The sequence below is a fragment of the Ovis aries genome, chromosome X (assembly GCF_016772045.2).
Source record: "Ovis aries strain OAR_USU_Benz2616 breed Rambouillet chromosome X, ARS-UI_Ramb_v3.0, whole genome shotgun sequence".
Classification (NCBI taxonomy): domain Eukaryota; kingdom Metazoa; phylum Chordata; class Mammalia; order Artiodactyla; family Bovidae; genus Ovis; species Ovis aries.
The window spans coordinates 5,300,495-5,323,892 of record NC_056080.1 but is presented as its reverse complement, the minus strand read 5'-3'; the positions used below and the strand labels follow the sequence as shown (position 1 = coordinate 5,323,892).

At 44.7% G+C, this 23,398-nt stretch overlaps 1 long non-coding RNA gene across 1 annotated transcript in view; it reads right to left on the bottom strand.

The window, feature by feature from the left end:
- Positions 1-9,216: 9,216 nt before the first annotated feature.
- Positions 9,217-23,398, bottom strand: part of LOC132658770 (uncharacterized) — a 44,488-nt gene continuing 30,306 nt past the window's right edge. The window contains exon 3 of the long non-coding RNA XR_009598780.1: positions 9,217-23,390. This is a non-coding gene — a long non-coding RNA (uncharacterized LOC132658770). The remainder of the gene's footprint in view (positions 23,391-23,398) is intronic.

Genomic DNA, 23,398 nt, shown 5'->3' with positions numbered 1-23,398 from the left:
GCTCGTTTCTTATACCCAAAGGATTTGCATGGTTTTTCTTGTGCATTTCTATAATATCTCAGATCCTTGAAAACCTAACCAAAATACATAAGCGAGTGATGCATGGGTTTAAGAAACCCATGATTCTTTGCTTCCCATTATTATTATTATTTTTTAACCATTTATTTTGTATTTGAGTATAGCCTATTAACACTGTTGTGATAATTTCAGGCAGACAGCAAAGGGACTCAGCCACAGACACACATGTATCCATTCCCCCCCAAACTCCCCTCCCATCCAGGCTGCCACGTGACACTGAGCAGAGGTCCCTGTGCTGTCCAGCAGGTCCTTGCTGGTTCTCCATGTTAAATATCGTCAGAGTGGACAGGTCCATCCCAAACTCCCTAACTATCCCTTCCCCCATCTCTCCCCACTAGTGACCATAAGGTTATTACAGAGGATTGAGCAGAGTTCCCTGTGCTGGACAGCAGGTCCTTGCTGGTTCTCCATGTTAAACACAGCAGTGTGTCCATGCCCATCCCAAACTCCCCGACTATCCCTCCCCTCATCGCTCCCTGCTGGTGACCATAAGGTTATTACAGAGTATTGAGCAGAGTTCCCTGTGCTGGACAGCAGCTCCTTGCTGGTTCTCCATGTTAAACACAGCAGTGTGTCCATGTCCATCCCAGACTCCCTGACTATCCCTTCCCCATCCTTCCCCCTGGGAACCATAAGGTTATTACAGAGGATTGAGCAGAGTTCCGTGTGCTGGACAGCAGGTCCTGGCTGGTTCTCCATGTGAAACACAGCAGTGTGTCCGTGTCCATCCCAGCCTCCCTGACCATCCCTTCCCCGTGGCAAGCGTAAGTTCATCCTCTGTGTCTGGGAGTTCCTTTCTGTCTCGTCAGTAACTTCTTTTCTGTCACTTCTTTTTAGGTTCACATATAAGGGATGTCCTGTGATATTTCTCCTTCTTTGACTAACTGACTTCACTTAGTATAATAATCTCTGGTCAAATCCATGTTGCTCGACTTCCCAGGTGGTTCAGATGGTAAAGAACCCTCCTGCAGTGCAGGAGAGACGGGTTCAGTCCGTGGGTGGGAACTTCCCCTGGAGAAGAGAATGGCAACCCACTCCCATACCCTTGCCTGGAAAATCCCCAGGACAGAGGAGCCTGGCGGGCTTCGAGCCATAGGCTTGCGCAGAGTCGGACACGACTGAAGCGACTTAGTGCTACGTTTGTGGGAGCTGGGTCGTCTCTGCTTTTGCAGCACCTCGCGTTCTAGGTTTGACACCTTGCATTCTTCCTCATTTCCTTAATTTCAACAGAAGAGTGGCTAACGGCAGGGCAAGGTGCACACAGCGGGCTTTGTGTAGACCCAGTCTCTGTGTGTCTCTGATGCCTGAAGGATGGTCCTGATTACTGAGGGTAAAGAAGTGATTTAAAAAAAGAAAGAAGAACCCAATCAAAGAAGCTGCGATAGATCTAAGTAGACATGTGTCCAGACGACACACCAGCGGCCACAAAGCACAAGAAAAGATGCTCAAAATCCCCGATGATCAGCGAAATGAAATCAAAATGACAATGACGTATCAATTCGCACCGGTCACAGTGGTCACCGTTAAAAAGTCTACACACAGTAAATGGTGGAGAGGGCGTGGAAAGGAGGAAACACTCCCACACTGTTGGTGGGACTGTAAATTTCTGCAGGCACTATGGAGAACAGTATGGAGGCTCCTAAATATCCTGTGCAACAGAAGGTACCATATGATCCAGAAATCCCATTCCTAAGCACGTATCTGCAGAAAACTGTCATTTAAAAAGATAACATGCACTCCGATGTTCACAGTAGCACTATTTACAAGAGCGAAGACAAGGAAGCAACCTAAATGTCCATCAAAGGAAGGATGGACAAAGATGACATGGCAAAGACACCGTGGAATCGTACTCAGTCACGAAAAATGTAATCATGCCCTCTGCAGCAACAGAGATGGACCTAGAGACTACCCTAACAGTGAAGCGGCAAAGAGACGTATCATATATCACTTATCTATGGAATCTAAAAAAAACCCGATACAAATGAACTTATTCATAAAACAGAAAGTGAGTCACAGAGAAAACAAACTTATCATAACCAAAGCAGGCACTGGGAAGGGATACGTTAAGAACCTGGGAATCAAGAGACACACACTACTATATATAAAATACAAAATCAACAAGAACCTGCTCGATAGAACAGTGAAGTCTACCCGATACTCTGTGATAAGCTATATGAGAAAAGAATATATTAAAAAAATAGTGTACAAATGTCTATGTATGATTCACGCCAGTCTATGTCCGACGCAGGATACAGCATGCTTGGGGCTGGTGAACGGTGATGACCCAGAGAGATGTTATGGGGAGGGAGGTGGGAGGGGGGTTCATGTTTGGGAACGCATGTACACCCGTGGTGGATCCATGTCAATGTATGGCAAAACCAATACGGTATCGTAAAGTAAAATAAAGTAAAAAAAAAAAGTCTATTATGATTCAGTTTGTTTGTACAGCTGAAACTAACACAACATTCCAAATCAGTGCTATTCTAATAACACTTAAATATTAAATAAGAAAGGTGTTTACAACGTGATACCTGTGAACAGCCACGTATCCCACTTTGGTTTTGCTCCATCACGCTGAACACATCCCTTTGAGCCTTAGTTTACTCCCCAAAGCTGAGTTAGCAACACAGGTTTCACAAAGTAGATACATTCCAAAGGAAGAGCGTTATAAAAGTAAGAAAAGGCACAAGAAGCATTGCACAAGTTATGGGCCAAGTCACGGGTGATGAATGAATGCTGTTAGGACCTTCCACTCAGGCCATATAATCGCCCAAAGTCTCTGTGCAGCTTTATCACAGCCTCCCAAGTGTGCGCCTGTGATTTTCCTGAAAATGTTAGCAATCAGATGGGCTTGCATGCCTGGAAAGGCACGCAGTCACACCTTTGCAAGGACTTATGTCTGATCACGATCAAGGTAAAACTGTGCGACCCTCTGCCTCTGTCAAAGCTCAGTGATACACCATCCTAAACCAAGGGCCGTGATCTCCTCTGGACGATCTTTCTCAGATGAGAGAAACAGGTGTAAGGAGAGTCTGTTCAATGAGTCTGAGGCATGATTTCATGAGTAGATGAATGGAAGATACTCAGCACGGGGTCCAAAGCACCGGAGGCACCCAGTGACTGGTAAAGATTTTAACTGGAGGGCACTTGCTTTACAGTGGTGTGTTGGTTGGTTTCTGCTGTACAAGAACACGGGAAAATTGCTCAGTCGTGTCCGACTCTCTGTGACCCCATGGACTGTAGCCTGCCCGGCTCCTCTGTCCATGGAGGTTCTCCAGGCGAGAATACTGGAGTGGACTGGCTATTCCCTTCTTCAGGGGATCTTCCCAAACCCAGGGATCGAACCCAGGTCTGCCACACTGCAGGCAGATTCTTTACCACCCGAGCCAGCAGGGAAGCCCCAGAATCCTGGACTGGGTAGCCTGTCCCTTCTCCAGGGGATCTTCCCGACCCAGGAACCGAACGAGGGTCTCCTGCACTGCAGGCGCATTCTTTATCAACTGAACCTCTGGGGATCAGTCAGAATTATACGAGAGGCTCCCTCTGAGGCCTGCCTCCAGGCCACCCAGGTCATCACAGGGGACTGAGCTGAGCTTCCTGTATACAAACAGCAGCTTTCCAAAAGCTATCTATTCTATACGTGCATACGTGTGAGAGCCACCATCTCCAATCGTCTCCCTCTCCTTCCCCTGCACAAGTCTGTCCTCTGAGTCTGTCTCTGGGTCTGTGTCCCTGCAAGGAGGTTCATCGGGACCATCTTTCTAGATTCCTCACACGAGTTAATATATGATACTTGTTTTCCTCTTTCCGACGTCTTCACTCTGTACAGCAGAGTCATTCAGAGTTGTGGGTGGACCTACCTTCATTTCTTTTTTATGACTGAGTAACTATATCTTTAAGGGATATAAGTGCCACGAATTCAAGCCATTAGGTCTTGTCTCTCTATGACTTGCTATTTACTGTGAATGAAATAAATCTCAAGTGCCTTGTAGACGGTATATGCCTCTGGAAGAGAAATAGAAGCAAGGCTTGGTGGCTGACCTCAACAGCTAAAATTCGAATGTGAAATAATCAGACTAGATTTAATCAGCAAATATTCATTTTCTAGTTAGGTCCAACAGGCTTATAATTGAATGAACAGTAAAGGTTATTATGGGAATTGTCATATTCCATCTATTGCATGTCATTCTATGTATTGCATGTCACGTTCTGTGTGTATTACACACACACACACACACACACACACACACACACACACAACTGTAGAATCAAAGGATGGTCTCCGTACTATTTTACCCTGACTTGCAAAATCAGTGAAAATTCTCCGTTTGTAAGAATGGTCATGTTTCGTATTTTTTTACCTTTCTCACCTTACACTTTGTTGAAGCATATAGAAATGATTTCCTTTGTGCTGTAATTTATCTGTCTGTAAGCTGTCCAATTAAAAGCAGAACTGCTTTAAATTTTTATCCTCAGATGCCTCTGTTGTACCTTTCGACTGGCTGTGATTGAAACACAGAGCAGGTGTTAAGTTTTTCATTTGGGATTTATGACACTTCAATTGGAAAAGAAGCAGGCACCCCACTGCACAAATTGTCATCGTTTACAATGGCCGAGATCTGGAAGCAAATATTGCAAATATATTCTCATGTCAAAGCCATCACAGGAATCTTGGGGAAATGTTAAAGGCGATTTCTCTCTGCACGCGTGTGGTGAATGTCGGGGACCACAATTAATGCCGGTACAAATATTTTCAGCGTCCCTGATGTGAGGCTCCGGGTTCTATTTTGAGCCATCTGATGGACAAGCCCATAATTGCATTGGACACGGGCTTTCAATCAACGCGCCTGCAAGCTGTGCATCAATGATTCGCAGAGACCGCGATAATTAATCATCGACTTTCCTAGAAGATAATGTTCCCAACAGCCTGCAGGAGACACCTAAGTATACCTCCACCTCTTCCGGGGGAGGGTTAGTTGCTCCCAGGGCAAAAACCTGTAACTGTATCCTGCTGAACGTTACAAGTGTGCCCTGTCAAAGTCTTCCCCTCAAGGTAACTTTTCTTTGGGCCTTGGAGGAGAGTCTGATTAATTATTGTCATCACCTTCCTTGTAGACTCCATCCTCACCATGCAGGGAGAATCCATCCTCACCATGCAGGGAGCATCCATCCTCACCATGCAGGGAGCATCCATCCTCACCATGCAGGGAGCATCCATCCTCACCATGCACGGAGAATCCATCTGAGGAATCATAGTCACACTTAAAAAAAAAAAAATCACATTCCATTTGCCCAGGATTGTTTTTAGCATCCACCTTATCACAAATTCTTCAGAGTAGATGAAAGATATTGGTTAAGGCTTCCCTGATAGCTCAGTTGGCAAAAAAAGCTGCCTGCAATGCAGGAGACCCTGGTTTGATCCCTGGCCTGGGAAGATCCCCTGGAGAAGGGAAAGGCTACCCACTCCTGTATTCCTGGGCTTCCCTGGTGGCTCAGCTGGTAAAGAATCTGCCTGCAATGTGGGAGATCTGGGTTCGATCCCTGGCTTTGGAAGATCCCCTGGAGACGGGAAAGGCTACCCACTTCAGTAATCCTGGGCTTCCCTGGTGGCTCAGCTGGTAAAGAATCCACCTGTAATGTGGGAGACCTGGGTTAGAAAGATCCCCTGGAGAAGGGAAAGGCCACCCAGGGCGGTACTCTGGCCTGGAGAATCCCATGGACTATACGGTCACAAAGAGTCAGACACGACTGAGCGACTTTCACTGAGGTGGCAGTAATGTTTGGCAAAGATGTAGCAGTGATATCTGTTTTGGATTCTGGGTATTGTGGGGAGGGGAGAGCTGGGTCAGGGTAAGGTCAGAAGATGAATGAAAACCAGGACAAGAACTGACACTGGAATAAACAGGATTTCCCAGTAAAACAAGACTATCCATGGAGACAGAGGGGAAAGCAGGATGCGAATTTCACCAGGAAACACACACTCGTGGGGAAAAAAAAAATACAAACCGTAAGGTGGAGAAGGGTATTTGTAGACGGATGTCAAGCACGTGATGTGGGTTAAATAGATTCTTCTTTGTGAGCATTCACCTGTGAGTGTATCCAACTGGCTCTCACTGAGGAGAGGGCTTTTGAGTTGATGTGGGTGAACCGCTCTCTCTGCCTGCGGGCTCTGATGTCGCCTGTGGCTGTCGGCTTCAGGGAAGGATGGTGCTCCTTGCTCAGGTGTTTGCCAGCTGTCAGGGTGCGTGGTGAGCGTTGTGTGCTTGCCAACCATTGGGGGAAGTCATTCAGGGCACCCTGTACGCTTGACGTCCACAGAGTGCTTGCTTGGGGCGCCTTCAGAGGGCTGTACCTCCGGGGAGAAGTCAAGCAGACTGGGGTGGAAATGTAATCGTTAAATACACCTCAAAAGGAAGGCAGACAGCCCAGTGAAGGCTTAGTTGCTTGGTCGTGTCCAACTCTCTGGGACCCCATGGGCTGTATAGCCCACCAGGCTCCTCTGTCCATGGGATTCCCCAGGCAAGAACACTGGAGTAGGTAGTCTTTCCCTTTTCCTGGGGATCTTCCCCACCCAGGGATCAAAATCTGCATTGCAGGCAGATTCTTTACCATCTGAGCCACCAGGGAAGCCTGCAAATATTTCTATATTGAAATTCTAACTCATAGTACCTGTGGATGTGACCTTTGGAATGAGGACTTATTTAAACTCAGAGGTCATTGAGTTTAAACAAACAACCTTTGTGCATCAGGCTGGGTCCTGACCTCATAGGACTCGGGTCCTCATAAGAAGAGGTGATCAGGATACAGACACACGGAGGGAGGACCATGTGAGGACTCAGGGAGGGGACGTCCGTCCACATGCCCAGGAGAGAGTCCAGCCCTGCCCACACCTGGGTCTCAGATGTCAGCCTCCAGGAGAGACATAAATCTCTACTGTTCAAGACCCCAGCCCTAGGAAACTAAGATACCTGCTGATTTCCTCTATAGGGTGACCCCTCCACTGTGAAGGGGAAAGATGACTCCCACAGACACACAACCTCATACATACATATGAACCCACCCACACACACTGTTCTGGACTGTGGTGTCTTGCTCTTTAATAAGCCTCATTCACCGTTAGGGGAAAACTGCCTTTTTGCTAGCAAAGAAATAAAGAGAGAAATATTTTTCCCCTGGAAATTCTTGCTTAAAAAAAAAAAAAAAAAAAGAACTGTGTTTCTGGGGTTGAACATAGAAAAAGATAGAGACATTATTTTAGAATGTAGTATCACTGAAGGGAAAAAGTGAGGTGAAGGTGTTAGCTGCTGAGTCCTGTCTGACTCTGCAAACCCCTGGACTGTGTAGCCTTCCAGGCTCCTCTGTCCAGGGGATTCTCCAGGCAGGAATACTGGAGTGGGTTGCCATTTCCTTTCAGGGTGGGGAGGGGGGCGGTCCTTCCAGACCCAGGAATGGAACCCGAGTCTCTTCTGCATTGCAGGCGGATTCTTTACCATCGCAGTCACCAAGGAAGGCCACATTTTCAGGGTTAAATGTTATAATCCCAGGAGAGAGAAACACACTTTGTTTCAGAAGGCAGGATCAGTAAAGTGCCATAAATAGGAAGAAACCCCCTATCCATTTCAGCCTGCGGTTTCCACATCCTTTGACAGAATTTCAGCATCCTTTCAGGAGTCGGTAACAAGGGTGTGATTCACAAAGCACCGGCAGGAACAGCCTCTTGCTAATTCTCTGGACACAATGACTCAACGCAATGAGTCAAATACAAATCAGCAGATGGAAGAGCTTATCTTGAAAACTGTTTTATTTTAGCCACAACCTTCCTGCAGGGGTCACTCCTGCTCCCCAGAATCGTCCGCAAGTTTCAGGAACACAACGTGAAATAGAACATGCCCTGCATTTAAGTTCAAAACAAATTCTTCTCTACTTAAATATTCCACGAACACGATTTTACATCACCGAATCCACCTTCTGCACGCTTAATCTGTTCACATTTTTCACTTCAGTTATCTAGAATTTATTTGCTTGGGGAGGAGAGATTTTCTTAAATCTCTGTGAGTGTTACAGACTGAGGGTTGCCATTTCTTTCTCCAAAGCTTCCAGGGATGGAACCGAGGTCTCTTAACACTGCAGACAGATTCTTTACTGTCTGAGCCATCAGGCAAGCCCCTAATAGCTGACGGTATAGCATAAACCTAACTTTTAGGTCCAATGATAGAGTAGTCTGTTATCTGCCTTATTACAGAGGTCTTGAATTGGATCCCAAATACCTTCGAGGTCCATACGCCTTTATGCGTCTTAGAGGTAAACTCAACCATGTAGAACACAAAAAGATTCAAGGCCCAGCAGGGTTAATTTTTCCATGTCTGCCATCCAAACAAAAATTTCCAGCCAGGAGAAGCAGTCGGAAAGCACAACCGATCAAGCAAAGAGTGAAATAAAGACATCAACAGTGTTCTTGCCTGGAGAATCCCAGGGACGGGGGAGCCTGCTGGGCTGCTGTCTGTGGGGTCGCACAGAGTCAGACACGACTGAAGCGACTTAAAAGACATCAACACGGACCCACAAATGACCCAGATAGAACAATACACACAGAGTGACTTTAAGGAGTTACTATAACTGCATTTAATAATGCCCACAAAGTTAGGGACATGTAAGTCATAAAAAGATCCAAATTAAACATCGGGACGTGAGAACAATACTGTGTGGAATGACAAATTCGTTGAATGGAGTTACCAGTTGCTTAGACTCGACAGGACAAATGACCCGTGAACATGATCCCTAAGTCCTGTCCGACTCTTAGTGACCCCATGGACTGCAGCCCACCAGGCTCTGCCATCCATGGGATTTTCCAGGCAAGAGTACTGGAGTGGGGTGCCATTGCCTTCTCCAGTAAATCAACTATATACGTCAATAAAAATTAAAAAAATAAAAGCTCAAAATATCATACAACAAAAATGTATTTAAAGATGAAAGATAATGTTGGAATTGTCAAACATAAAAGTGCAGAAAGAATCCATCAGGACGGACTACACTGCAGTTAATGTTAAGGGTACCCTTCAAGGGAAAGAAAATATTATCAGGTGTGACGTTGGATATATGGATTTATACAATGGAATGAAGGAAATCAGTAGTTGGAACTATACTGAAAACACGTGAGATTTCTTTATTTACATCTCTTTTAAAGATAATAGACTGCTTAAGCAAATATTACAAAAATGTGACAGTTTACATACATGGTAAATATTTCTCTTATTATTTCTCCTATAATTGATTCTTTAAGCAAATAAGATCTAGTAAATGGAATTTAACATAAAATGCAAAAATCAGTGGGACAGTAGCACAAAATTCAAGAGGAGAGAAGGCTAGGACACTGTGGAAATATTCTTAATCTGTGTGTGAAATACATTGTCACTTAAACGTAGCCTGTCATAAGTGAATCATATTTATTATGAATTTGAAAGCAACCAGAAAAAAGACAGAATAAAGTATTACAACTAACGAACTTGCAAATGAAAAGAAACTGAATCATAAACAAAATTAATGCAAAAGAAGACAAAAAACCAATGAGACAAAAATTAAGAGACAAACAGTTTATCTTTCAAACCTTGTTGTATCGATAATAGCAGTGAGAGCTTTGTTAGCTCAGTCGTGTCTGACTCTTTGTGACCCCCGTGGACTTTAAGCCCGCCAGGCCCCTCTGTCCACGGGATTCTCCAGGCAAGAGTACTGGAGTGGGGTGCCATTGCCTTCTCCATACACCATGCTACCTCAATTAAATGAAATTTGATGCGGTTCTATAGTTCAGCTGGTAAAGAATCCGCCTGCAATGTGGGAGACCTGGGTTCGATCCCTGGGTTGGGAAGATCCCCTGGAGGAGGGAAAGGCTACCGACTCCAGTTTTCTGGTCTGGAGAATTCCATGGACTATATAGTCCACGGGGTTGCAAGGGCTGAGCACGACTGAGCGAGTTTTCATTTTGACTATACCCAACACACAGTGTTTCATAGCAAAGACTACTACCAAAGGGAAAGAGTTACTTCTTGACAGTAAAAATGTCCGTTCACTAGGAGGATATAAAATACTCAACGCTTATGCACCTACTGCGTGCGTGCGTGCGTGCGTGCGTGCGTGCTCCGTCGCTTCAGTCATGCCAGATTCTTTGCAATCCCACAGCCTATAGCCCACCAGGCTCCTGTGTCCATGGGGTTTTCCAGGCAAGAATACTGGAGGGGGTTGCCACGCCCTCCTCCAGGGGATCTTCCCGACCCAGGGATGGAAACAAAGTCTCTTACAGCTCCTGCATTAGCACGTGGGTTCTTGACCACTACCTGGGAAGCCTGTTACTAGAGTAACAGGCTCCTTGAAAAAGGAATAGACAAATTTGAGGTTTGTCAATTGGAGAGGTGTATGGAGAGAGTAACATGGAAACTTATATCACCATATGTAACAGAGAGAGCCAACGGGAATTTGCTGTGTGACTCAGGAAGCTCAAACTGGCGCTCTGTGTCAACCTAGAGGGCTGGGATGGGGAGGGAGATGGGAGGGAGTGTCAAAAGGGAGAGGGCATTATGTATACCTATGGCTGATTCATGCTGAGGTTTGACAGAAAACGGCAAAATTCTATAAAGCAATTATGCTTCAGTTAAAAAATAAATTAAAAAAATTAAAACCTGATAGATAATGCACGGAAAACCAGAGAAATTCACAATTTAAGTTTAATTAATATAATCATGTTAACACGTAAGTAGTCCCGCATAATTGATAGAAAAAGGAAACAGAAGCATTAGTAAAAATACAAGAGATTTGTTCAAGACGGTCAAACAACTTGTCCTAATTATTGCAATAGTAGCCAAACTGTAAATCAGCTATACAATTTTTAAAAAGTCAACATTCTTAAAAAAAAAAAAAAAAGAGAGAAAATTACAAAACCACTGCTTTCAAATTTTACCCACTGCATGGAATCTTAAAATGCTAACTTGAAATTTTATTACCATTAAAAAAAAAAAAAACCCAGCCAAATAGGCATCATTTTTAAGAGAATACATTTAGCATGTTAGATTATATTCCAGATGATAGTACTTTCCTTAATACATTTAAAATGACCCTGCTAATACCTAGACCTTTTTTTATTTTGATTTTGAAGTTCACATAGTAAGAAACAGAATTATAGTTGATTTGCTATTTTATTTTTGAAGAGAGATTTCTAAAACCCATTCGAAGAGTAAAGGGAAATATTAGTTCCTTTTTAAATCAGTTTATACTGGCTTCTCTCTCTCTGTTTCCCTAATTTTTAAATTAATATTTATTGGAGTATAGCCGCTTTCTAGTGGTGTGCTGGTTTCAACTATACAGTGAAATGAATCAGTCATACATTCTATTTGAGGCTGTCAGACACTCAATCATGACCGACTCTTTGCGACCCCATGGACTGCAGCAAGCCAGGCTTCCCTGTCCATCACCAACTACCGGAGTTTGCTCAAACTCATGTCCATTGAGTCGCTGAGCCTACACCTAATTTTGTAGTTAGAATACTTACCTTTTTAAAACTTACACTGAGTTAAATAGTAAACAGTTCTGAAGCTGTATCTCCTTTTATGTTATAACTATCACCTGGTACCACCAGACAAAAATCTAGTGAAATGCATACAGAGTTAATGATTGCCAAATTTCTGCAGCCTAGAATTCCCATCCTTAAGCAATCCGACAACTGTTTATTTTCCTTCTTCAGAGGTAACATCCTGAGGAATTTTGTGTAAAATTTCAAGCATGACAAAAATGCTATCGGGAGCGTTGAAAATGATCAGACTTCAAAAGACCCTGAAAAGCAGCTTTGCTCCAGTTTAAAGGGACCAAGTTTGACCGTAGGGCACAGAGAATTGTGTATTAACAGAGCAGAGAAATTCGATACAAATACTGACATGGAAACACAGCGAGACAGAGGAAAAAGAAAAGACTGGAGCAGCTGCATAAAGGATGGCCAAATATTTCTATATATAACACACATATATGTTGTTAGTTTGCCGACAAAGGTCCGGACAGTCAAAGCTGTGCTTTTTCCAGGAGTCATGTATGGATGTGAGAGTTGGACTATAAAGAAAGCTGAGCACTGAAGAACTGATGCTTTTGAACCGTGGTGTTGGAGAAGACTCTTGAGAGTCCCTTGGACTGCAAGGAGATCGAACCAGTCCATTCTGAAGGGAATCAGTCCTGAATATTCATTGGAGGGACTGACGCTAAAGCTGAAACTGCAATACTTTGGCCACCTGATGCAAAGAGCTGACTCATTTGAAAAGACCCTGATGCTGGGCAAGATTGAGGGCAGGAGGAGAAGGGGACGACAGAGGATGGGATGGCTGGATGGCATCGCTGATGCTAATAGACACGAGTTTGAGCAAGCTTCGGGAGTCAGTGATGGACAGGGAGGCCCGGTGTGCTGCAGTCCACGTGGTTGCAAAGAATCAGACATGACTGAGTGACTTAACAAGAACAGCGTCACTACTCAATACGCTGAGATGTGGACACTTCTTATATACAGAGCCCTTAAAAGGAAAGGCTCAGAGATGATCCTCAAAGAGCAGGTTATTGGCCTGTGGCTCTAGCATCAGTCTCACACTCTGGGGATTCAGTAGCCAATACAACCTGCACACCTTAGAGCCTGACGTCCTCTGGACTGTGAGAAGCAATGGTGTCGGGAGAAATTAACGGTGGCATCTGGACTTCAGAGCGGAAAGAATGCACCTTCCCTGCTGGTACCTGGCTTCAAGACTTTAAACTGAGAATGAAATAATGCCAAGTGCTGCCACCTGGGTGGACCTAGACGTTATCACCCTGAGTGAGCCTGGTGGACTAAGGTCCATGGGGTTGCAAAGACTTGGACATGACTGAGTGAGTAACCACACAACACCAACTATTGTACATATGATGGATAAACAATAAGGTCCTACTGTACAGCACATGGAAGTATATTCAGTGCTCTTGGATAAACCACAGTGGAGAATCATATAAGCAATAATGGATATCTGTATCTATCTATAACTGAATTGCTTTCCTCTACAGCAGAAACTAACAGCATTGAAAAGCAACTTGCTGCTGCTGCTAAGTCTCTTCAGTCATGTCCGACTCTGTGCGACCCCATAGACGGCAGCCCACCAGGCTCCCCTGTCCCTGGGATTCTCCAGGCAAGAACACTGGAGTGGGTTGCCATGTCCTTCTCCAATGCATGAGAGTGAAAATGGAAAGTGAAGTCCCTCAGTCGTGTCCAACTCCTAGCGACCCCACGGACTACAGCCCACCAGTCTCCTCCGTCCATGGGATTTTCCAGGCAAGAGAACTGGAGTGGGGTGCCATTGCCTTCTCTGGAAAAGCAACTTATATATCAATAAATTTTTAAAGACATGTAAAAGGAATTAAAGGCAGAACACACTTTTATTTCTAGACGATATTAACTCGATCATTCGCAAGGCATGCCACAACAGCAAAACCATGGCTTTGCTATCCGAGACCATCTCATGTTTTCCTAAAACACGTGGCAAATTATTTCTGTCAGCTCAATGCAGACAAGAGTGTAGGTGTGAGCATTCTCTTAACCTGGGTGGGTTAAGGTGGATCCATTGCGGGTGCTAAACAAGTAGACACAAGCCCAAGGAAGAACTCTAGCTCCTACAGCTAGAAAAGTACGTCTACATACTTTTCCTGTTTGTTTTTCCTTTCAGAACAGGAGTTGTATGTGAAAGGTTTACAAGACAATAAACATTTCAAAAAGCATGTATTTATTTGCACACATTTCCCAACTGCTGGGTATTGGAAAGAAATTGTGGTGCTGGAGAAGACTCTTGGACAGCAAGGAGACCAAACCAATCAACCCTAAAAACAGCCAGCCCTGAATATTCATTGGAAGGGCCGATGCTGAAACGCCAGTACTCTGGTCACCTGACGCAAAGAGCCGACTCATGGGAAAAGACCCTGAAGCTGGGAAAGGCTGAAGGCAGGAGGAGAAGGGGATGAGAGAGGAGGAGATGGTTCGATGGTATCACCGACTCGCTGGACATGAGTTTAAGCAAGCTCCGGGAGACAGTGAAGGACAGGGAAGCCTGGTGTGCTGCAGTCCATGGGGTTGCAAAGAGTCGGAGATGACTTAGCAACGGAACAACAGGAGCAACAAGATGGTTCAACACTCCCTTTTTAATTATTTGTTTTTTTTTTTTTTTTTAACACTTCAGATTGACGTGGCTTCTATTAAGCTTTGCTGGAGCCCCCATCACTTTGCCTGTCAAGACGTCAGCCACCTGTTAGAAGTGATTTAGATGACGGTGGCCGGCTGACCTGAAGTCAGGCAATTAATCAGAAACATTCTTACTAACACAGGCAAGTAATTGAAACATCCCTGAAAAGCTGTAATCAATCTCCTCCTTTCTCAGAAAAGATGTGGGTATTGAATAAGTAAGTCACCACCTCCAAAAGCGGAAAACCTTTGGGTGAGGCTTATCTGCATATTTTACTTTGTGTTATCAGGCTTTTAGTCCCAGCTCTCAAAGTTCCCTCCCATTCACCCTTTCCTCTCTCCCAAAGACAGGTAGAAATAAAAAAAACCAAGCATCGAAATGGGAAGAGACAGTTTTATTCTTTTTAGAACAAACTAACCTAGCATTCATTTCTGAGGATCCATAGTTTGCAATGCAATTTTCCCCGAGGAAGAGGTAGAAATCCTAGGCTGCATTTAAAATAAAGCAGAAGAAGACTCAAACAGACATTTCTATAAAGAAGACAGATGGCCGAGAGGCATCTGAAAAGAGGCTTATCAAAAAGATGCTTATCATCCCAACTATTGCTCAGTTGCTAAGTTGTGTCCGACTCTGTGTGACCCCATAGACGGCAGCCCGCCAGGCTCCTCTGTCCCTGGGATTCTCCAGTCAAGAAGACTGGAGTGGGTTGCCATTTCCTTCTCCAGTGCATGGAAGGGAAAAGTGAAAGTGAAGTCGCTCAGTCGTGTCTGACTCAGGGGCCCAATGGACTGCAGCCCCCACCAAGCTCCTCCATCCAGGGGATTTTCCAGGCAAGAGTACTGGAGTGGGGTGCCATTGCCTAGTGCCCAAGAATGGATACTTTCCAGCTGTGGTGTTGGAGAAGACTCTTGAGAGTCCCTTGACTGCAAGGAGATCAAACCTGTCAAACCTAAAGGAAATTAGCCCTGAATATTCATCGGAAGGACGGATGCTGAAGCTGAAGCTCCAATACTCTGGCCACTGAAGAACTGACTCATTGGAAAAGACCCATGATGCTAGGAAAGACTGAAGGCGGGAGGAGAAGGGGACGACAGAGGATGAGATGGCTGGATGGCATCACCGACTCGATGGACATGAGTTTGAGTAAACTCTGGGAGTCGGTGATGGACAGGGAAGCCTGGAGCTGCCGTCCATGGGGTTGCAAAGTGTCAGACACGACTGAGCAAGTGAACAACACACAGACTTCTATATATAAAATAGTCAACAAGGACCTACTGTATAGTACCGGGAACTCTGCTCATTATTATTTAACAACCTAAACAGGAAAGCAATTGAAGAAGAGATACAGGTTTAAGTAAAAGTGAAACATTGTGCTGTACACCAGAAACGCAACATTGTAAATCAATTTAATCTAGTGTCAAATAAGAACTACAAAAGGACAGGAATTATTATTTATGCACAAGAAAAAGGAAAATCAATGGATTAGTTCTTCAGTAAAAGTGGCAACAGAGATGGTACATTTGGAGGGTTCAAGTCTGAAACCACAGGACCGATTTCATAAGTAGGCAGTGCAAGGCACAGTCCAAGAAGAAGATGGACAAGTTTGGAATCAAAGAAGCCTGATTTCCATACGGTATCAGGTCTCTGAGTCATTTCTCTCCTTCACCTTGTTTCTTTACAGCTCAAACAGTAATGATCTCTGAGAGGATTCCCTGTAGGGCTTCCCTGGTAGATGAGTCGGTAAAGAATCTGCCTGCAGCGCAGGAGACCTGGGTTCGAGCCCTGGGTCAGGAAGATCCCCAGGAGAAGGCAATGGGTACCCACTTCATTGTTCTTCTCTGGGAAATCCCATGGCCAGAGGAGCCTGGTGGGCTACAGTCCATGGGGATAGCAAGAGTCGGACGCAACTTAGCGACAAGACCATCAAACTACTACCTATAGGCTAGAAAATACCCACAATAATTGCACAGTAATTATTTGGCATGGATGTACAGTCACTTAATGTGGGCTTTCTTAATGATCAAAAGATTAAAATAAATTTACTCACTTTTTTTTTTCTTTTTCTGGATAATCAGATTACATGCTTCTATACTGTTCAGATTCTAACACACTTCCCTAGAGGAGGTGGCGGGGTTTTTTGCCTTTCGATTTTAAAAAAAGAAAAAGCCATGTTTCAAAGTCAGGAAAGGGTGAAAAAAAGGAAAGGTTAAAACAATGTTTAAGTTCCCTCATGACATCGTCCGATAATTATACTCGCGGTCCCTGAAAGATGGAAAGGGCACGTCATCCAGGGGGAGAGTTTGTTTCCTCAAGTCTGGGAAGTAATCACTTTTATTTTCAGGGTGACGGACTGTCCATGACAAACTAGCTAACTCCAGAGCACACTCTGCCGTGGCTCACGTGGGCATTTTCCCCCTCACCAGTGTCAGGGAGTGGACAGTGGGGAACACTTGACTATCTTCTTTTTTTTCTTCTGCTGAGTTTTGTTGTTTCCACCTTCTGGAGATGTTTCTCATTGTCATTTCAACATAGATCTCAAAGCTGCTGAATACATTTTCAGACGGCAGGGTTTAAATGCCATTATATCCTGTTGGGAAGATTCCCCTGGAGGAGGTAATGGCAACCCACTCCAGTATTCTTGCCTGGAGAATCCCACGGATGGAGAAGCCTGGTGGGCTACACTCCGTGGAGTCGCGAAGGGTCGGACACGACTGAGCGACTGAACAAGTTAGGAAACTGTGACGTCCCAAAGCTGACCATCCACAGAGTGTCCGGAAACCTTCAACTGCACTCCTGGGTTCAATGGCACCACCAGGAAAGCACCGTGAGGACAGCAGTTTAATTTTAAAATCTCGAGTCCAGCAAGATTATAGATGTCATGGGACCCTTTCTTTGTAAAAGGCAGTGAAAATGTAAAATGCATATCCACTTAAGAATGCCTATCTGCGCAACACAACTTCTTCGAGATAAAGAAGACCCTAAATGGGATTTCCAAAGATGTTTGAACTCGAGATGGGCGATGGGTTGGTAAGCAGGTCACTGAATATATCCAGGTCGTTCAATGTTTTGTGACACTGTTTTGGGCATGTGCCGAGACATGAGGGATATTAATCATGAACCTGGGATTGAACCTGTGCCCCTCTGTAGTAGAAGCTCAGACTCTTAACCACTGGACCATCAGGAAAGCCCCAGATTACGTGTTCTTTGTCCTTATCCTGGCTTTTGTTTGGGACAGTGGGCTGGGGATGGTAACTGACTGGTGTACCGTGCTGTGACTGAATGAAATCACTACGTAGTTACAACCACACGTAGCACACCATTCAGGAGCCAGTGAATGAGAAGCTTGAATGAGCCAGCTCTGATGAGGGACCAAGTTCTGTATCCATGGGCACCGAGATAAACACGACAGAAGAGGTTGCCGGGGGGATCCGGGAAGAAGCTCATCCCCGGAGGACAAGCGTCACGGAGGAAAGGCTTAGGTCCCCACAGTTATGCACGGTTTGTAAGCTTGTGGTGTTTGCGTGTGTGAGTGTGTGTGTGTGTGAGTGTGTGTGTGTGTGTGCGTGTGAGTGTGTGTGTTCAGAAGGTTACTGCCGCCATCTGTGGATACCTACAAAGCATTGAAGACGACCATTCAAGAACCAGATTTTCTGGGAGACACAGTACAAATATTTTCCGTGCAAATGCATCGTTTTGTTGAGTGTCCTGACAGCTGAAATGATGAATGATTGGACTTTCGGAATTGAGAAATTTCCCTGGTCAACCAAAGAAATGGAGAGTTGGCCCTACCTTATGCCCACAGCATGGACACAACACGTGTTTATGTGAGTTGAATATTAAATGGTCACTTTGCTATATCTTATCATTTTCCCTCACCTGTGTATCTGTGGGGAGCCTGGTTTCAGAAAATTAGAAAAAGATTCCTAGTCGCTGCTCAATGTATTGACACGGCTCTAAGAGAGTGCCCCAAACTAGATGTTTGGAAATTTTTTTTTTTTAAAGGCTTTTTCTTACAAAACCTTTTCCTATCTTTTTGAAAGCACATTCTGTTAACATGACATTTAGCTTGGGTGTTGGAGAATATTTTCTGATGTTGGTAGTTTCAAAATAATAAGCACCTCAGGCTGATCAATTGAGAGCTAGCAAAGAGAGTCGCTCAGAGTTGTAGATTCAAAGTCTTAAAAATATTATAAAGTAGTTAGCCTCCAATTAAAATAAATAAAATAAATTTTTTTGAAAAAAGGGACGACGTAGAGGTTTCCCTGGTGGTCTAGCGGTTGAGGACGCGCCTGCCAGTGGAAGGGACATGAAGTGAATCCACGGTACGTGAAGACCCCACCTGCTACAGCTCCTGAGTCTGTGTGCTCCAGCTTCTGAAGCCTGCTGGCCCAGAGCGCGTGCTCCGCAACGGAAGCCCCCACAGCGAGACGCCTGAGCACCACAGCCGAAAACAAATAAATCTTAAAAAAAGAAGGATGGCTTCCTTAACAGTCTAACTAGCAATTAGGAACCCCACTGATCAATATAGACTTTGGAAAGTCAGTGCCTCGATGGGACTATCTCCATAAATTTTCTGCAAACAGTGCAATCTTTCAAACTCCTGTGCTGACTAACCTGAACCAAGAGTCTATTATATAGACAAAGTTAAGTTGGGAAGGGAAAAGCAAATATCGTACTTTAACACACACATTTATATATATATCAGCTCAGCCTTGTCTGACTCTTAGCAACCCTGTGGACTGCAGCACGCCAGGCTTCCCTGTCCATCACCAGCTCTAGGAGCTTGCTCAAACTCATGTCCATCGAGGCGGTGATGCCATCCAACCATCTCATCCTCTGTCATCCCCTTCTCCTCCCGCCTTCAGTCTTTCCCAGCATCTGGGTCTTTCCCAGTGAGTCCGTCATTTGCACCAGGCGGCCAGAGTGTTGCGGCTTTTCCTTCAGAAGCAGTCCTTCCAGTGAACATTCAGGACTGACTTCCTTTAGGATGGACTGATTGGAGCTCCCTGCAGTCCTAGGGACTCTCCAGAGTCTCCTCCAACACCACAGTGCAAAAGCATCAATTCTGCAGCGCTCAGCTTTCTTTATGGTCCAACTCTCACATCCATACGTGACTACTGGAAAAACTATAGCCTTGATTATATACAGAATTCCATATATACATATATATATATATATATATAAAATTCCACCTATGAAAGTGGTACTGATGAACCTATTTTCAGGACAGGAACAGAGAGACAGATGTAGAGAGCAGACTTGTGGACACAACAGGGGAAAGAGAGGATGGGATGAGCTGAGAAAGTAGAACTGATACATACACACACACAGACACAAATTGTGTGTGTGTTAGTCACTCAGTTGTGTCCAATTCTTTGCAGCCCCATGGACTGTAGCCCATCAGGCTCCTCTGTCCACAGAATTCTCCAGGCCAGAATACTGGAGTGGGTTGTCATTCCCTTCTCCAGGGGATCTTCCCAACCCAGGGATCGAACCCAGGTCTCCTGCACTGCAGGCGGATTCTTTACCGTCTGAGCCACCGGGGAAGCCGATACACACGACCACGTGTAACATAGACAGCTAGTGGGAAGCTGCGGTATAGCACAGAGAGCTCAGCTTGGGGCTCTGTGATGACCTAGAGGGGTGGGGCGAGGTGTGACTCAGGAGGGAGGGGATATGTGTGTTCTGTGTGTATATATGTACATACGCACGCAACACCCACATATATAGTTATGACAGATTCATGATGTTGTACACCAGGAACTAAGGCAACATTGTAAAGCAATTATCCTCCAATTAAATTTATTTTTAAAGTAAAACAAAGAATCAACATGAACAGATACTAAAAATCCAGCTTCTCCTTATCCTGAGCAATCGTCACCAGGGAAGAGGGATGCCTGCTGAGTGGGAAGACTTGAGCCTCTGCTAGAGTTGAGCTCAAAGCCTTTTAGCCCCCCCCCCCCCAAGTTGGTCTCCTTGCCTTGCTGAATCTCTCCTCCTGGCAGCGCACAGAATGTATTGATTATATTCCATGTGCAGAAGCCTCCTGTGTCCACACCAAATACGCTCTTCAAACTATGCGCTTCCTCTTCATTCTTCCCAAAAAAGATGAATAAATAACATTTCTTATTGTTGTTATTTAAGAGGTATCTAACAGCGGTACGTTCACCCAGGAAAACTTTTTGTTTCAAACATAAGTAAAACATTTGGAGTTTACTTTGATGCAATGCCAATATACTTATGTTTGAAAACGTATGTTTTCAAAGTTATGTCCAGAACTTTGAAAACATAATTTGCTGCAGCTGAAAAAAAAAATGTGATCTCTATTTTTGAGACGCATGATTGCTTTTTTCCCTCTGATATCTCAACTAATACTCAGTATTATCAGTGGCCCTCTGTTTTCACAATTTAATGATAATGTAGGTGGAAAGGGCCCTGATGCTGGGAAAGATTGAGGGCAGGAGGAGAAGCGGGCAGCAGAGGATGAGATGGTTGGATGGCATCACTGCCTCAATGGACGTGAGCTTGAGTAAGCTCTGGGAGATGGTGATGGACAGGGAAGCCTGGCGTGCTGCAGCCCATGGGGTCACAAAGGGTCAGGCACGACGGAGTGAGTGAACAATGACAAATATCAGTTAAGGGTCTTGGGAATGGGAGAAGCTACTGCACTTATAAATGGTAACCGTTCCCCTCAATGATCTTAGATAATTTACCTGAGTGCTGGACTTTTTGGAACACTTTCAGAGGGAAGAGAAAGGGTTTAGATGCCTTCTGCTTTGCACCTGTTAAGATAAGCAACATTAAATTCTGCAGACTACAGACTTTTCATGCAATATCCCAGAGCCTTTAATAAGGCAGCCTCGTCTAGCTGCTTTGGGGATCGTGAGAAATGGCATTGCTTTAAACTGTTTAAGTGAAACTGAAAAAACGCCTGTTAAGTGTCTAAAATTGCCAATTACAAGTCTGAAGGCATATCTTACTGTATACTCGTTTCTACTTGTGATCAAACAGACATCAGAAATAGAGCAAAATAAATTAGTAACTCGGAGCAGAAAATGAGGTTTGATTTATGACATGAAATCTGGGCCCCGTCTGCGACGCTGAGTGTTTCTTTCGATTGAAATTGATTCTCTTTCCGCAAAGAGTGTAATTTGAAACACCTTTCAACCAATTATCCTGAAATGAAATTATTTAAAATGTCCACTGGACAAGGTGCATTTTAAAATCTGTACCTGGTGCATTTGTTAATGAAGACCATATTTTGGAAAGTATCTATAGAATGGATGTGACATTACTTTGCCAACAAAGGTCCGTCTAGTCAAGGCTATGGTTTTTCCAGTGGTCATGTATGGATGTGAGAGTTGGACTGTAAAGAAAGTTGAGCGCCGAAGAATTGATGCTTCTGAACTGTGGTGTTGGAGAAGACTCTTGAGAGTCCCTTGGACTGCAAGGAGATCCAACCAGTCCATCCTAAAGGAGATCAGTCCTGAATATTCATTGGAAAGACTGATGTTGAAGCTGAAGCTCCAATACTTTGGCCACCCTGATGCAAAGAGCTGACTCACTGGAAAAGACCTTGATGCTGGGAAAGATTGAAGGCAGGAGGAGAAGGGGATGACAGAGGATGAGATGGGTGGATGGCATCACCGACTCGATGGATACAAGTTTGAGCAAGTTTCAGGAGATGGTGAAGGACAGGGAAGCCTGGTGTGCTGTGATCCATGGGATTGCAGAGTTAGACACAAATTAGTGACTAAACAACAATACCTCATCATATAAGAAGGCAAAGAAACACAAACAGGAGCAGCAGTGGCAATCAGGTACCAGAAAACAGGATGAGGAAAACGCATTCCACTCACTGGGATGATATAAACGAGAACAGTTCGGCTTCAGTCTTGGAGCGAGTATTTGGAAGAAAAGATTTCATTGCAATCCCTGTGGACAGAACCTCCCAGTGTAAATCTCTGAGGGTATCTGCTTGGATCAGACTATTTTCCCCCTCATATAATCTGCCAATGTTTGTGTTTTTGTCAGTGACCTGCCCTCCCATTGGAGTAGCGAGTTCACATCAATTCGACAGCAGTAGTTGTGGTCCCATAAATAAATAAATGCACACAGATGAGTCAGGCAGAAAACTCCACACACCCCATTAATTTGGACGAGCTGAGAACTGCATAACACTCATAGGCTTTAACCTTCATGGGGCACCTGCAAACTTCACAGGGGGAGAAAGGGACCTGCCATTCAGTAGTACTTTGGCTGACAGGACTGCAGAGATTCCTTTAAGCTATTTTGATGCAATACTTACCATTATTGAGTTAACCATGTAAAGCAGTGGTCCCCAAACGCTAGGATCTAATGCCTGGTGATCTGAGGTGGAACTGATGTGATAATAATAGCAGTATAGCGCATGATCAATGTAGTACACAGGTCCTCCTGAAACCATAACTCCTGAAACCCACCCTGATCCAGAAACGTCATCTCCCACGAAACCAGTCCCTACTGACAGAAAGGATGAGGACTGCTGATGTAAAGCAACCCATGGTCCAAAGCATTTTCCATCTAGAGGAATACAAGAAGGATTATAGGCAAGCTTGGTTCATTTCAGTCGCTCAGTCATGTCTGACTCTTTGCGACCCCAAGGACTGCAGCACGCCAGGCTTCCCTGTCCATCACCATCTCCTGGAAATGACTCAGACTCATGTCCATCCAGTCGGTGATGCCACCCAACCATCTTATTCTCTGTCATCCCCTTCTCCTCCTGCCATCAATCTTTCCCAGCATCAGGGTCTTTCCCAGTGAGTCAGCTCCTCACATCAGGTGGCCAAAAGATTGGGGCTTCAGCTTCAGCATCAGTCCTTCCAATGAATATTCAGGACTGATCTCCTTTAGGACGGACTGGTTTGGTCTCCTTGCAGTCCGAGGGGCTCTCTAGAGTCTTCTCCAACGCCGCAGTTCAAAAGCATCAATTCTTTGGGGCTCAGCCTTCTTTAGGGTCCAACTCTCACATCCAGAATGTGGATTCCTGACAAAACATGGTCCAGCGGAGAAGGAATGGTGAGCCACTTCAGCATTCTTGCCTTGAGAACCCTGTGAAC